The 15,465-nt window shown below is 45.8% G+C and overlaps 1 long non-coding RNA gene across 1 annotated transcript in view; it reads right to left on the bottom strand.

Annotated features, from left to right (window-relative positions):
* LOC117361237 overlaps window positions 1-15,220 on the bottom strand; it is a 55,633-nt gene extending 40,413 nt beyond the window's left edge. The window contains exon 1 of the long non-coding RNA XR_004539611.1: window positions 15,071-15,220. This is a non-coding gene — a long non-coding RNA (uncharacterized LOC117361237). The remainder of the gene's footprint in view (window positions 1-15,070) is intronic.
* Window positions 15,221-15,465: the final 245 nt, after the last annotated feature.

Consider the following 15,465-nt stretch of genomic DNA (forward strand, 5'->3'; position numbering starts at 1 on the left):
TGTAAATAATTACAGAATTAGGGACTCTGCTCCTAAATTACATGCACAGGAATCCAGTCCGGCTTTTTTCTTAGGACATTGGAACCATATATTGAGAACACAGTTATCAAGCAGTAATCAAAGCTAAACTAGGTGGGTAGTTTGGGTAGATTATTCTCCTCCCCCCAAAAAAAAAAATTACTCACAGAGATTTGCATCTACTTTCTCTGATTGTTCTGTACAAAAAACACTGGGGATGCCCCCAAGAATGTTTATAAGCAATGCAGACAAAACTACCTGCACTGTGGAAAAGATGGGATTGGCATGTGGGATCTCTTCATGGAGGTAGTTAGGGGGTGGGCCATTAGTGTGGGCAGACTAGATGGGCCGTGGCCCTTTTCTGCCATCATGTTCTATGTTTCTATGTGGAACTGCATGCATGGGGTACGATCGCCTGCCATCCCCCCCTGCTTTACTGCCAGGGGGGGATGGCAGTAAAGCAGTAAGACATGGTGGGCCACCGATGTGAAAACCCTACCTGTATTTTGCCCAAGACGCAGCAATGTGAGAAATGTTGATTATATGCCCTCCAATCAAAAAGATCTTCTGCTGCCCCTAGCTTTAACTAGTTCCCTCTGTATTTTATATTTATTTATTGGGATTTATTAACTGCCTTTTTCATGAAGAGACTCACCCAAAGCAGTTTGCAATACACTGAATAGTAATCAGGTACTCTTAGGTATTTTCCTTATCTGTCCTGGCAGGTTTACAATCTAACCCCACCCCCCTTTTCCAAAACCATGGGTGGTGGGGGGTAACTGTGGTAATGGTGAGTTAAGTGATTTGCCCAGAGTAACAAGGAACAATCTGGGATCAAACCCATAACCTCAGGGTGCTGAAAGAGCAGCTCTAACCAAGCTTCCAGTGCAGGTGATCGAGGCAGACAGCGTGCCAGACTTTAAGAATAAATGGGATACCCATGTGGGATCCCTACGAGGGTCAAGATAAGGAAATTGGGTCATTAGGATATAGACAGGGGGGTGGGTAAGCAGAGTGGGCAGACTTGATGGGCTGTAGCCCTTTTCTGCCGTCATCTTCTATGTTTCTATGTTACGTCACACCCTACTCCCTTTTGTTAGGAAGAGAGACAGTTTCAGCCACATATTCATAAAAGGAGCAATAGTCTACTCTAGAGCAGGGGTAGGCAATTCCGGTCCTCGAGAGCCACAGGCAGTTCAGGTTTTCAGGATATCCCCAATAAATATGCATGAGATAGATTTGCATCTCAAGGAGGCAGTGCATGCAAAACCATCTCATACATATTCATTGTGGATATCCTGAAAACCTGAGCTGTCTGTGGCTCTCGAGGACCGGAATTGCCTACCCCTGCTCCACATCATTCTCTTCTTGGTTGGACTGAGAACCTTCCAGTGGCCCCTCGTATTGTGATGTCATAATGCCTCATTCCACCAATGCCTAAGAGCCAAACTCATCGGTGATGTCACAATGGCTTGGTTTCCCTATACTTGTTTCCATTTACTAGTGTGGAATAACTTGTAAGTTTCGTGGCTCCACATCGGGGGTAGGCAATTCTGGTCCTCGAAAGCCACAGACAGGTCAGGTTTTCAGAATATCCACAATAAATAGACATGAGATAGATTTGCATCACAAGGAGGCAGTGCATGCAAAACCATCTCATACATATTCATTGTGGATATACTGAAAACCTGACCTGCCTGTGGCTTTCAAGGACCAGAACTGCCTACCCCTGGTCTAGAGCAGTGGTTCACAACCCTGTCCTGGAGGACCACCTGGCCAATAAGATTTTCAGGCTAGCCCTATTGAATATGCATGAGAGAGATTTGCATATAATGGAAGTGACAGGCATGCAAATCTGCTCCATGCATATTCATTAGCGCTAGCCTGAAAACCCGATTGGCCTGGTGGTCCTCCAGGACAGGGTTGGGAACCATTGATATATACCACTTGTCAGGGACTTAAGGCACTTTTGCCGACCTCATACCTTCTAAGCTTGGCAGCATTTGCCTGTATCACATACCTGGGCACTCTGTCAGATATTACTGTGTACATACAGGGTGTGCCACGCTATGAGATGCTGCTTCTGTTAGAACGGCCCATCAGGGCAACGGATGTTATTCCATCTGAAATTAAATTCAGAAAAAAAAAAAAAATCTCTGAAAGGCAATGCATATGTTCCTATAGTTTCCAAGAATTCCTATAACTGAATGAGGATCTTGGTGTGTTTATTTACTTGCTAGGCTGAACCTGGAAATCAGTTCTGCTGTTACTTAGGTCTTTGCTCTGTTGTCCCGTTGGTGAATTGGTCCCTTAGAGTAGGACTTCAGGATAGAAATCTGCACATATATTTCTTCTTCTCCAGAAAGTTGTTGTCCAACCGTTGCTAATTTTCCATGAAACTAATTAGCCAAATAGCTGTCCCAGATTACCTAGAATCTTATTTGGGTATTGACTGACACTGAATATTGCTGATACCTGAATAAGGTAGCAGCTGCCACTAAATAGTTGGGTATAACTTTAATTGCTGTGATCTGCATTTGAAATCAGTGCTGACTATGGTCTCTAAATATTGACGGGTAGACGACAAATCAACAGTTTCGAGCTGTGATGCTGGAGAAGACGTCTTTGAATCCCCTGGACAGCTAGGATCACTAACAAAGATGATGTTGATCATATAAACCCAGAGCTGTCCCCGGAAGGCAAGATTACCAGACAGAAATGGTCAGTGGTAAGAGGAAGCAGGGGAGACCAAAGGCCCGTTGGCTGGATAACATCAAGAATGACACGGGAATGAACATCGAGCAATTGAAAGAAGCTGTAAAAAACAGAGAAGCATGGCGAGGACTGGCCTACTGAGTACCCAAGGGTCGGACACAACTGAATGGATAGTAATGGTATGCCCACTGGGACAAGGGCTTTTGCCACACCAGAACTCTTTGGGGCTTACAGTCCTGTGTTCTGCACATCTGAAATGCATTCCGACTTCTCAAGGAAGGATACAGTAGACTCGAGAATGGGATTAATGAAAGACCTGCTGGTGCATCGTGGAGACGTGAACTTTTTTTGCCATCACCTGGACCAGCAACATCAGAAGGAAGTGTATGAATGCATTTCTTCACAAATGTCTCTCCTGATCTTTTGATTTGTGGTATAATATCTCTCCATTGCCCTGGTGAAGAGATGCTAATAACATGGAGATCGGACATACTTATTCCTCATACAGGTCCATCAGTAGAAAAATTAAGCTTAAGCTAAGAAAACGTATGGTTCCCTCATTTCCATTATTTGAGGGATTTTGTATCAATGTTCCCTATTTAATTTTGCGGAACTCCCTGCTTCTCTACATCTGTGATAGAGACTTTGTACTGTGATAGAGACTTTGTACATGATAGAGTCTTTCAATATCCTGAAAGGCATAGAGAAGGTAGAGAGGGACAGATTCTTCAGCCTATTGGGAACCACAAGAACAAGGGGGAACTCGGAGAAATTGAAAGGGGACAGGTTTAGAACCAATGCTAGGAAGTTCTTTTTCACTCAGAGGGTGGTGGGCACCTGGAATGTGCTTCCGGAGGTTGTGATAGGACAGAGTACACTACGTGTTTTAAAGAAGGACTGGATAAATTCCTGAAGGATGCGGGGATTGAGGGATACAGATAGAGGTAGAGATGGGATTATGAAAGGGTATAGATAGAAGCATAAAGGGGAATAAAGTGTTTTAGACAAGGATCACCTTACAGGTCATGGACCTGATGGGCCGCTGTGGGAGCGGATTGCTGGGTGCGATGGACCTCTGGTCTGACCCAGCAGAGGCAACTTCTTATGTTCTTAACCCCCTCCCCCCTACCCCTGCCAGGCCCCTTGGTATGCCACTGCCCCTGTGTACCTCTTGAAATGTTCGCTGTCACGAGCTGCATCGTCCACCTGTTGCTTGTGCCAGCCTCGGCCTTCTTCTGGTCCTGCGAGAAAGGAGCCCAGGCCAGTGCGAGCAGCAGGTGGGAGACGCTGCTCACGCCAGCAAACGTTTCTAGAGGTACGCAGAAGAGGCAGAAGGGAGGAGAGGCGCTGGCACCCCTGGGAAGATGGCGGCTAGGGCGGTGTGCTCCCCTGCCCTCTTCCCCCTTTACTATGCCACTGCATAGAAGCAGCGGTACCGAAAATAGGTACAAACCTCTCACTAGCACTAGTCAAGATAGCAATCAGTGGTGTATTAAGGGGGGTGAGGGGGGCGGTCCGCCATGGGTGCCATGTTGGTGTGGGCGCCAGCTCCCCTCCTCCTCTCCACCCCGCCTCTTCCCACTCTTCCCATTCCCCCTCCTTACCTCTAGTTGAAGTTGTTGCTTGTGACAGTCCAAAACGTGCTCCTCGCGACCCCCGTTGGCTCTCCCGCCGACGTCACTTCAGAGTGCTGCGCATAGGGAGAGCCGACAGGGTGGCGAGGAGCACGTGGTTGACCACCATGAGCCACAACGCAAGTAGAGGTGCAGGGGAAGGGGGCGCGCACAGCAGAGGGCGCCTCTCACTCTCGCTATGGCACTGGAGCAGTTTAATTCGGGACAGGATGTCTGCTGTCTCTCTAGAGTTAGGAGGAATTCCCTTGCTGGGCCCTGGCATTATCCTGACAGATCAAAATATAGTGAAAAATTGGATTAACCAACCAAAATCAAGATTCCCCATAAGGTTAACCTAAATATTTAGATGCCTAAATGAAAGAAAAAGATCTCAGATTACCACTCCAAGGATCATAGTGATATTCTCCTTTGGATATTCTGTGGCAAGGGTAGGTAATGGCGGAACAGAAATCACTAATGTAATGTAATATCTTTCATATATCAAATGCTCATAGAGATTTAAAGGGCTTCGGGGCCGTTGCGCGCAGCTTTGTGAAAGAGGCCGTACATGTGTAACTGCTTTTGAATATCCAGCCCCTGGTAGCTAAGGTTTATTACCCTATACTGTATACATATGCAAAAGTCAATCATGTGTATAAGTTAGGGTTACCATATTACATTACATTAGTGATTTCTATTCCGCCAATACCTTGCGGTTCAAGGCGGATTACAAAAGAAGTTATCTGGCCATTTCCAAAGGAATTGAAGAGTAGAGCGATTTGGTACAGAGAATTGGAATGAGTCTTGCGGAGTTAGTTTGTCTTCAAGGATGTCTTGAATAGGATGGTTTTTATTTCTTTTCTAAACGATTTGTAGTCTGTGGTCGTTATCAGTAAATTGGAGAGTTGGTAGTCTAGTTTTGCTGCTTGAATGGCTAGAAAGCCATCGTACAGTTTTTTTTCGTTTGACGTCTTTGATTGGGGGATGAGTGAACGGTCTGTGCGTTCTCCTGTGTCTGGTTGAGGTATGGCTCCAGAAAAAGGAGGACGGATTGAGACATCCAGGTTTTACTTCCATTGCGCTCAATAAAAGTAAAACCCGGATGTCTCAATCCGTCCTCCTTTTCTTGGAATAATAGGGTCATCCTAGTATACATTGAAGACAGTTTTGGGACTACAACTAGCAAAAACTGCTTTGACCCATGTATACATCAAGGATGAAGATGGGTCTAACCCTGTTCCCGCTATCCTCCACCTCCAGATCCAATATTACTCCCTCCCTCCACTGCCAGATCAAACCATTCTCGCTCTCTCTCCATCCCTTCCATTCTCAGATTCAACATTGCTTACTTCTCCTTCCCCTCCATTTCCAGTTCCAGCATTGCTCACTCTCTCACCCTCCCTTCTAGATCCCACCCAACAGATCCAACTTCACTTCCTTCCATTCTTTCTTCCTATTAAGCTAGTCCAATAAAAAAGGTATTATTTTTTTCCTTTACGTTTTTTTTTTTTCTACAAAGTCACATTATCTGAAATTAATCTCTTTTTCTCTCCCTCCTACCAGCACACGGTTTGGCATCTCTCCTCTAGTCCAATAAACCTAAGCCTTCCCTGGCCTGCTCTGACATATCCTGCTGATATAGAAACAGGAAGTTGAGTTAGAGGTCACAGGATGGGTCAGAGGGTGCAGTCCAGAGCAGGCCACTGGTAGCCTAGAACAGTGTTCTTCAACCTTTTTACACCTATGGACCGGCAGAAATAAAATAATTATTTTGTGGACCAGCATCATTCTGCGGACCAGCGGTTGAAGAACACTGGGCTAAGTCATGGGCCAGACCCCGCCCATCTCTACTCAATCTCCACCCCAGACCCCACCTCCATAATTGTAACACTATTTTTTCCATTCATTTTTCATAGATACACACAATATAATCTTATTAGCAACACATAATGGTTAACCACAAAATTAAACTACACAAAGCAGATGTAAATTCTCAAAATTGACATAATTCAATCACTAAATTCAAAAACAAAATCATTCCCACCTACCTTTGTTGTCTCCCTCCCTCCATGCTATGCCTTACTTTCTGGCCTGCTCCCGCCTGGCCATTTTATGCCGCCCCCGGTGTTATCTTCAGGCCGGCTCCCTCTTCCTCACTGATGCAGTGCACAAAGCTGTGGGCAGCGGCTACTTGCCAAGGCTTCCGGTCCAGGCGCAGGATGCGTGTAGGAGCCACTGCCTGTGGCTTTGTGTACTGAATTAGTGAGGAAGAGGGAGCTGGCTCGAAGATAACGCCGCATCGATCACACTGTGGACCGGCGGTTGAAGAATACTGTTTTGGGCCTGATGCACGTACCGGCCCTATGGACTGGCAGGAAATTTCTATGGACCGGCATTGATCCACGGACCAGTGGTTGAAGAACACTGGCCTAGAATGTATCACTGTACTCCTACTGCTCTATGGAAGACAAATTTAAAGGGCGGAAGGGGGAGGGATTGAGATGCCGAATCCAGGCTGGCAAGGAGAGGAAAGAGGAGGGGGAGATGCCAGATCACGTCACTAATGTATGTGGGGTGGAGGGAGGTGAGGTGGAATTAATTTTATGAGCCGCTATGGAGAACATCCCGTAGATAAGACAACTCTGGGATTTTTTAAAGGTATTTTTAAAGGATTTTTAAATGTCTTGACATATACAAGAGTTTATATGGTAGTCTGGAAATCTTCAACCAACCAGAATCACTGGCCTCTTCTGAACTTTCTAGTGAGTTAAATCCCACTTTGTCGCCCCTATACAAGAAAAATGTTCTTCATGTGTCTTCTTTCAGCTACAGTGGGCAAAGCTCACATGGGAACGCATTAAAGCATCATTCCCTCCCTTTATATTCACTGCTTGATCTTGTGAAATTGTTGTGATTTTTGGGTTTGTTTTTTTTTAAATTATGAATCACGTCAGTGATATCTTGAGATATTGATTCTCTGCAGGGAATGGTGAGGCTCTTCCCAGGGCACAAAAGGATAAAAAGCTGATTCATAGTGACTTTTAGTTAGAAAAAATGTCTGGGGCTACCCAGCCTGTGTCACTTTGAACCCTTCCACGGATCTGCTGAACAACCAATATATATATATTAAGCTGCTCGTAATTGACCAGGTTATATTTTAACTTGAAAAACAATCCCTTCACGGGAAAATGAAAAGGAAGAGTGAGCAAACACCTACGGTAATCATTTGATTTTAAGTAGTTGTTTTTTTTTAACCAAAAGAAGAGTTAGTTAATTAGTTAGATCTGCAAGAAAAGCCTGCATCAAAATATGCCGTTTTCTGCCTATGAAGCAATTAATTTACGTTCCACACCTACAAGGCCCAGCCTGTTCAGAAGGAGCTGCCTCCTACTAATCTAACGTGTTCTACTGGGTAATGTGGCCTCTCCGAGCCGCAACATTCTCGGAACAAGTTGTACTTGGCAGGTTGCCACAGGACCGAGCGATTCTTCTCCTGCGGGATTCCACAGCCCCCACAAACACAAGCTCTCGCCTTTCACCACTGTGACAGAAGAAAGAGCTGACACCGGCCGGCTGCCGGAATCTGTCTCTGCTAATCCTACAAACATGTGAAGGGGGGATTGGGAGCACGCTTTCTGCCAAGCACGCGCAGACACGCTGCTGCTGCCAAGAACAGCAGAAGGCATTCTCCAAAAACAAACTTGGATCGACTTTATTCACTTAATGTATTTGTAATTGGGTGCACGGATCAGCTTTCATGGATAGATGGGAAGGGGAAGATGTAGAATCGTTGTGCCCTCCAAATTGAGTGGGAGGACCTGCCAGTGGGAGGTGCTGTTTTACTGTCACATTATCAATAGTGAGGGACAAGCAAGTTCTGGAGGACTCCAGAGAACCTGCCTGTTTCTAGTAAATTGAAAACACAATATTCAAGCACCCCCACCCCCCCCCCACACAAACACCACCACCACTAGCAGCAATGCATTCAGACGACTCCTGCTCAGTTGTGTCTCAAAGTCCCTCCTTGAGGGCCGCAATCCAGTCGGGTTTTCAGGATTTCCCCAATGAATATGCATGAGATCTGTGTGCACGCACTGCTTTCAATCCATATTCATTGGGGAAATCCTGAAAACCCGGCTGGATTGCGGCCCTCAAGGAGGGACTTTGAGATCCCTGAGGGAACAGTGTAGAATCTGAGGGTCTCTGCCTTTGGGATGAAGCCCAGGTCTGCCAATTCAGCAGAGCAGAGGAGTGGCCTAGTGGTTCGAGTACCCTGAGGTTGTGAATTTAATTTCCACTGCAGCGCCTTGTGAATCTAGGCTAGGGTTGCCACACGTCCACGAAAACCCAAACATATCCTCATTGTAAAGGACTGTCCGGGGTCCCGGATGGACTTTCCAAAACACGGCAGTTTGGGTTTTGGAAAGCCCTGACGTGCTCCATCCACATCTGGAGGGCATCGGAGCGTGCGTGGATGACATCATACATGCGTGGGCGCGCACATGCTCCAGGCCCTCCAGGTGCAGCAGGAGCTTGTTGGGGGAAGAAGAGAGGTTTGTGGGGGGTAGAGCCAAAGTCAGAACTGGGAGGAGCTGGGGAGGATTGGGGCGGAACCATGTGTCCGGATTTTTGCAGCCCCAAAAATGGTAACCTTAATCTGGGCAAATCACTTAAACACTTCTTTACCCCAGGTACAAAATAAGTAAACTGCTTTGATTTTGTAAACCACACGGAAAAACCAGTATATCAAGTCCCATCCCATCCCCTTTCCAATGACTAGTGAGCTGAAACATTTCCTTCGATGAACTTTAATTGAACTTCCTTACACGGACCCTCCTCTTTCCCCTACCATCCTACCTGCCCAAATACCTCCCCCAGCACATCTGGGGAATTTCCGTTGCTGAGGTTCCTCACATGGGAGCCACAGCCCTCCAGTCTTCAATGGCCAATTCGAGATCTTTGGATGATCTTACAATGTATGATCCAGGACAGTAGGAACTTGACCAAAAGTATCTGAACTACTTATTGTTAAAGAGCTACATTTGGTCCAGTAATGAAGCCATGTGTCTGCTTCCAGTGAACAACAAAAATGGAAGACCCAATATTCCACCGTGAAAACAATCCAGATGATAAAAAGCAAAAGAATGTGGATGATGATGTTCTAAAAGATGATTTATTTATCACTTCTTCAAAAAGAATATTACTTAAATAAATACAAATAAAATAGTCCACATATGTAGTCCCACCAGACCCTACACGGTCTGTGTTTCGGCGAACACGCCTTCCTCAGGGGTCCAGTTGGATAAAATGGTCTCAGAAAACAAATGTAGACTATAAACAGTGCAAATGTCTTTAAACGGTTCTCCAAATGTCTGTTGTGTGAACAGATTGGCGCCAAGAAATGCTAGTGAACTCCAAAGCCTTTCTAGCATCAATTGCCTCAACCAACCCAAAGAGGAAAGGGGCCAAGCTCAAACTGAGGCCTAGGTGAGAAGCCTGGCAAAAGTCTGCATCACTCTGAGCCAAGGCTTGGCCTTTGGGACAGCTGCCGCAAATCCACAATAAAGTATTCAATTCTCTCAAGGGAGGAGGTGGGAAAAAACAGAGCAAGCATAACCATAAAACAAACAAGAGTACGGTAGTTTTCCCAGAGGAATCTAAAGCCAATTTTCACCTGTGTGTTTCAAAATGCATCTAAGTTGACATTTATTGAACTCTGACATCATTTCATTAGCTCTTTGTGTGCTGTGCAGCTATTTATTTGGCTTAGCCAGTGGCCAAGGACATAGAGTTAATGTGACCTATATAGTATGTTGAAACCTCAAGGCAAAAATGTATTATTGACAACCTTTCGACAGATTGGCACAACCAGTCAGCACGCTCAAGGAGTCTTCTCAGTGTAATCAATCAAAGTTGGGTATTTTAAAGAGAGTTAGATCTGGTCTGGTCGAGAGGTCTTCTTGGATTTAATTCAGTGCTGACCCCTCGAGTAGGCAGATTAGGTGTCTGCCTAGGGTGGCAGAATTCAGAGGAGGGGCTGTTATGGCAGAAAAGTGGAGCAACTCGGTTCAGCGTGGTGTCTTGAGCCCATGCTTAAAACCCCACATTCTTGTGCCCTGCCCTTTCTGATTTAGGAAATTTGTGTCAGAAAAGGTGGGATACCTTAAGTAGGGACAGGGATTTGCGGATCTCACACTATGCTGTAGGCCTGGGCAGAGGTATGAAGGAAGCACCAATATAGCAGCAACAAAGGGGGATGGCAGGTTCTGTAGTGGGAAGAGAAGGGGGAGATGCTAGGCACAGGGGGTGTCTAGAAAAGGGGAGATACTGGACACAGTGAGGGTTAGTGAAGGGAAAGGGAATGTTGGACATGGTATGTTAGTGACAGGGAGATGCTGGAAACAGGTGGTGTGTTAGGGGAAAAAAGGAGAAATGATTGAGACATTTGGGCTAAGGAACAGAAGGAGAGAAGATGGACACAGAGGGTGCTTGATAAGGGAGAGGACATGCTGGACATGGGAGGGATCTAGGGAAGGGGAAATGCTAGACACAGGGATGCTAGGGGAAAAAAGAGAGATGCTGGACATGGGAGGGATCTAGGGAAGGGGAAATGCTAGACACAGGGATGCTAGGGAAAAAAAAGAGAGATGCTGGACATGGGAGGGGTCTAGGGAAGGGGAAATGCTAGACACAGGGATGCTAGGGGAAAAAAGAGAGATGCTGGACATGGGAGGGATCTAGGGAAGGGGAAATGCTAGACACAGGGATGCTAGGGGAAAAAAGAGAGATGCTGGACATGGGGTGCTGTGTAAGGGAGGGGGAAATGATGGACACAGGACATGGTAGGGAATGGGAGAGATACTGGACTATAGGGGAGGGGAGGGAAGGGGAGATGCTGGGTATGATGTGGTGGAGCTCTGAGCCATTTCAGGGGGTGGAGGGGGAAACATGGTAATGGTTTGACTAGGGTGTCATATTTAACTACTTGTCTTTCTAAATCTGAGCTCAAGGTAAGTTCTAATTTCAGGTGCCTCCATTCCAAAGGAGGTTCACACTCTAAATTGTACCTGAGGCAAAGGCAAGTAAAAGGGTGTTGTCTGTGATCAGGAGAAGCATCAGTGGGATAAGTTAGATTTGAACTAGCTTCCCTTGTTTTCAGCCCACTGTTCCCATTACTGAACTATTCCTCTACACACACCCTAACTAGGTAATAATCATAGAGATACAGAGGGTTCAAGGTGCTCCCCCAGAGGTTCATTCTAGCTATGCATGAGGGCCCTCCCTCACATTTAGAAGCAGCAGGAAGCACTAGCAGTGAAACAAATTTTCAATAATATTTTCATTAATTAAGCAACAGCTCTGAGCAATGTAGAACATTTGCTGGCAGTTAATACCTTGACTTACCGAAAAGGGCTTGAGAGAAAAGCGGATAACGTAGCTGGTTTATAAGAAAGGTTTGGACAAATTCCTGGAGGAAAAGTCCATAGTCTGTTATTAAGACATGGGGGAAGCCTCTGTTTGCCCTGGATCGGTAGCATGGAATGTTGCTACTCTTTGGGGTTCCGGAATCTTTTGTTACTCTTTGGGGTTCCGGAATCTTTTGTTACTCTTTGGGGTTCCGGAATCTTGCTATTCTTTAGGATTCTGAATGGAATGTTGCTACTCTTTGGGGTTCCAGAATCTTTTGTTACTCTTTGGGGTTCCGGAATCTTGCTATTCTTTAGGATTCTGAATGGAATGTTGCTACTCTTTGGGTTTTGGCCAGGTACTAGTGACCTGGATTGGCCACCATGAGAACGGGCTACTGTGCTTCATGGACCTTTGGTCTGACTCAGTAAGGCTAATCTTTTTTTTTTTTTAATTCTTTATTTTAATGATTTTTTTTACAATAGTCTCAATAGAAAATATGAAATGCATTCAACATAATAAGCTGCTAAATTAGCACATCTTATCACCCCAGCAATTAAAACAATCCCATTCACATCTACCACCCTCCCCCCCTCAGGAGACCTGGGTTCCCAATTCATTAGGGTAGAATAATATACAATCCAAATCTTTCAAAAAGCTTCTGTTTTCATTTCAATACACCTCTCCCAAATATCTCTAAATTTCGTCCATTGATTTGATAATAGGGAAGACAGTCTATACTTATCCAATCGATCTCTCATATCTCTGATTGTGGGTATATTTGGGGTACGCCAATGCTGAGCCATTGTCAATCAAGCAGCTATAAATGCTGTTAACCCTTCCACTCCTACTCCCAACAATTCACTAACCTGCCACTCAGCTGCCTAAAGCCCACTTTAGTAACTCTTCAAGATGCAGAAAGAAATAAGTGCATATACGAACCCGCCATGCCCTGATGCTCAAGAGCTTAACTTGCACTGGTTGTAACCAGTCTTACTTGCAAAGTAACTCAGCATCACAAGGAGCTCATTAGTATTGAAATGAGCACTCCGTGTAATGCACAGCAGGGAACACCCACCTTTCAGCGTAGGGTTACCAGATTTTCTGGAACTAAAATCCGGACCCATGGCCCCGCCCGCAGGCCCGCCCAGTTCTGCCTGAGTCATGCCCCATTCCGCCTTGCAGGAATGGGGCAGGGACAGGAAAAGAATTCACCAGGACAGTAAAATTAATTCCCACAGGGACAGAAATTTGTCTAATGTGCCATGAAACTTACAAGATATTCCACACTTTTTTTTTTTTTAAATTAATCTTTATTGATTTTAAACACTTTTCATTTCAGTGAGGCAAATGCATCGAGTAAATGGACACAAGTATAAGAAAACCAAGCCATTGTGACATCACCGATGAGGTTGGCTCTTAGGCATTGGTGGAATGAGGCATTATGACATCACAATACAAGGGGCCACTGAAAAGATCTCAGCCCAATCAAGAAGAGAATGATGTGCAGTAGAGAATGACATGGGGACAAATTTGTCTCCGTCCCCGCAGGAACTCAATCTCCCCATCCCGTCCTCGTAAGTTTTTCGCTGTCCCTGTCTCTGCTCCATTTCTGTAAGCTCTTCCTTAACTGCACTGGAACGCTCTTCCGGAGTCTGTCATAGGGGAAGACACCCTCCAGGGATTCAAGACAAAGTTAGACAAGTTTCTGCTGAGCCAGAATGAATGCAGGTAGGGCTAGTCTCAGTTAGGGTGCTGGTGCTTGACCTAAGGGCCGCCGCATGAGCGGACCGCTGGGCATGATGGACCACTGGTTTGACCCAACAGCAGCAATTCTTATGTTCTTATGCACAAGCCTCGAACACTTATGATTTTAAAGTGTTTGAGGCTTGTGCAGATGAAGACGGAGCTTAGGCATTGGTGGAATGAGGCATTATGACATCATAATCTGAGCTCTAGAATGTTGCTACTTATGATTGTAAAGTGTTTGAGGCTTGTGCAGATGGGGACAGAGCTTACAGGAATGGGGCAAGGACAGGAAAAGAAATCAAGGGGACAGGATGGGAAAATGAGTTCCCGCGGGAACGGGGTAAAATGTGTCATTCTGTAGCTCCAAGAGCACAGCCCTGCACCATACTGGACCTCCACACAAGAGCGCTCAGCATTTGTCCATAGGTGCCAGGCACCGTTCCTCCCCCTTTCACTGCTGTACTTAGCACAAATAGCATGCGTAGAATTTGCACGCCACCTGCGCTAAGCATTGCCAGGAAAATGAAACCCACTCCGGGTTGCCGGAGCTCTGCGCATCTGGCCCTCCAGGACAGACAGACGTAAGCGTACACCATCCCCAGAGAGGCATAAAACAGATTCACCACCCAACACCAAATACACACGGACATCCCACACTCCGGCAGACCGGTCATACCAGAAAGACAGACTGTGCCACAGTGTCTTGTCAGCTGTCTCGTTCTGCCTCTTACCCTCCTTCTTTCTCCAGACAGACTGGTTAGGCTGGCTGGATTGGCTTGCTCTGCCTTCTTCTCTGGATAGGCTGGCTGAGCCTGCCTGGCTTGGTCTCTCTGAACAGACTAGCAAGGCATAGTCTCTCTCTCACATCTAACTAAACTAAACTGAACTAAAACTTAGTTTTATAGACCGGGTCATCAACCAAATGGAGCTCGACTCGGTTAACAGGAAAGAAAGCACCTAAACATCGAAACATAGAAAATGACGGCAGAAAAGGGCCACGGCCCATCAAGTCCGCCCACCCTCCTCGACTTTACCCCCCTAGAGATCCCACATGCGTGTCCCATTTACATAATGCAAGAAACAGAAAGAAGAAATGTAAATGGATTAGTCTCCAAAATGCTTAGTAAGCAAGAAAGTCTTCAGAGCTTTCCGGAATGAGACGAAGGGTCTTAAACTTCTTAAAGCAAGCGGCAAATTATTCCAAAGCTCTGTTTGGTTTGAAAGCAAGAGAGTAGCTGAGGGGCTCCTTTTACTCAGCTGCGTTAGCGGTTTTAGCGCACGCATCATTTTAGCACGCGCTAAACCCGTGCTACGCGGCTAGAACTAACGCCAACTCAATGCTGGCATTAAAGTCTAGCGCGGGCAGTAATTTAGCGCGTGCAAGCCCTAACGCGGCTTAGTAAAAGGAGCCCAGAGTCTCCTAATAGATCTATTTTGACCCCTAAGGGAAGGGAATATAAGTTTTACCGTAATTTTTGAGAACTTCTGGCGAGATGGGATCTATGCACATGCCCCTCCCAATTTTTCTCTTCTTTCCCATCAATTTCCTCTTCTTCTGAGGCACTCACCAGGTTTTCTTCTCCCATCTGTTTCTCTTTCTCCCCATTTACTGCTGCATTCATTCGCCGGCCAGCCCGTCCACCACTTTCAGCCTGAACTGCATGCTTCTTGTCCGCCAAAGCCCACCGCTCGTCTACCACCCGCTGCTTCTCCAGGTCCACTACTCGCCTGCTGGCCTTTGTCGCTGCCACTTCTCAAAAAAAAAAAAAAAAAAAATTCAAAACCTGCAGGTGACACTTCTAGTAGATTGAAATCTTGTAATAAGTAACCCTGATCACATGGAAAAACATTTTTTAGCATCGCAAGAGTGACTCAGGAAAAGAAAGGCCACCGAGGATCGCCAATTTTTGAGATGTGTCTGAATTTTAAATTCAGTCTCATATGGTGGTTTATTTGGGAACAT

This window comes from Geotrypetes seraphini, chromosome 5 (genome assembly GCF_902459505.1).
Source record: "Geotrypetes seraphini chromosome 5, aGeoSer1.1, whole genome shotgun sequence".
NCBI classification, from domain to species: domain Eukaryota; kingdom Metazoa; phylum Chordata; class Amphibia; order Gymnophiona; family Dermophiidae; genus Geotrypetes; species Geotrypetes seraphini.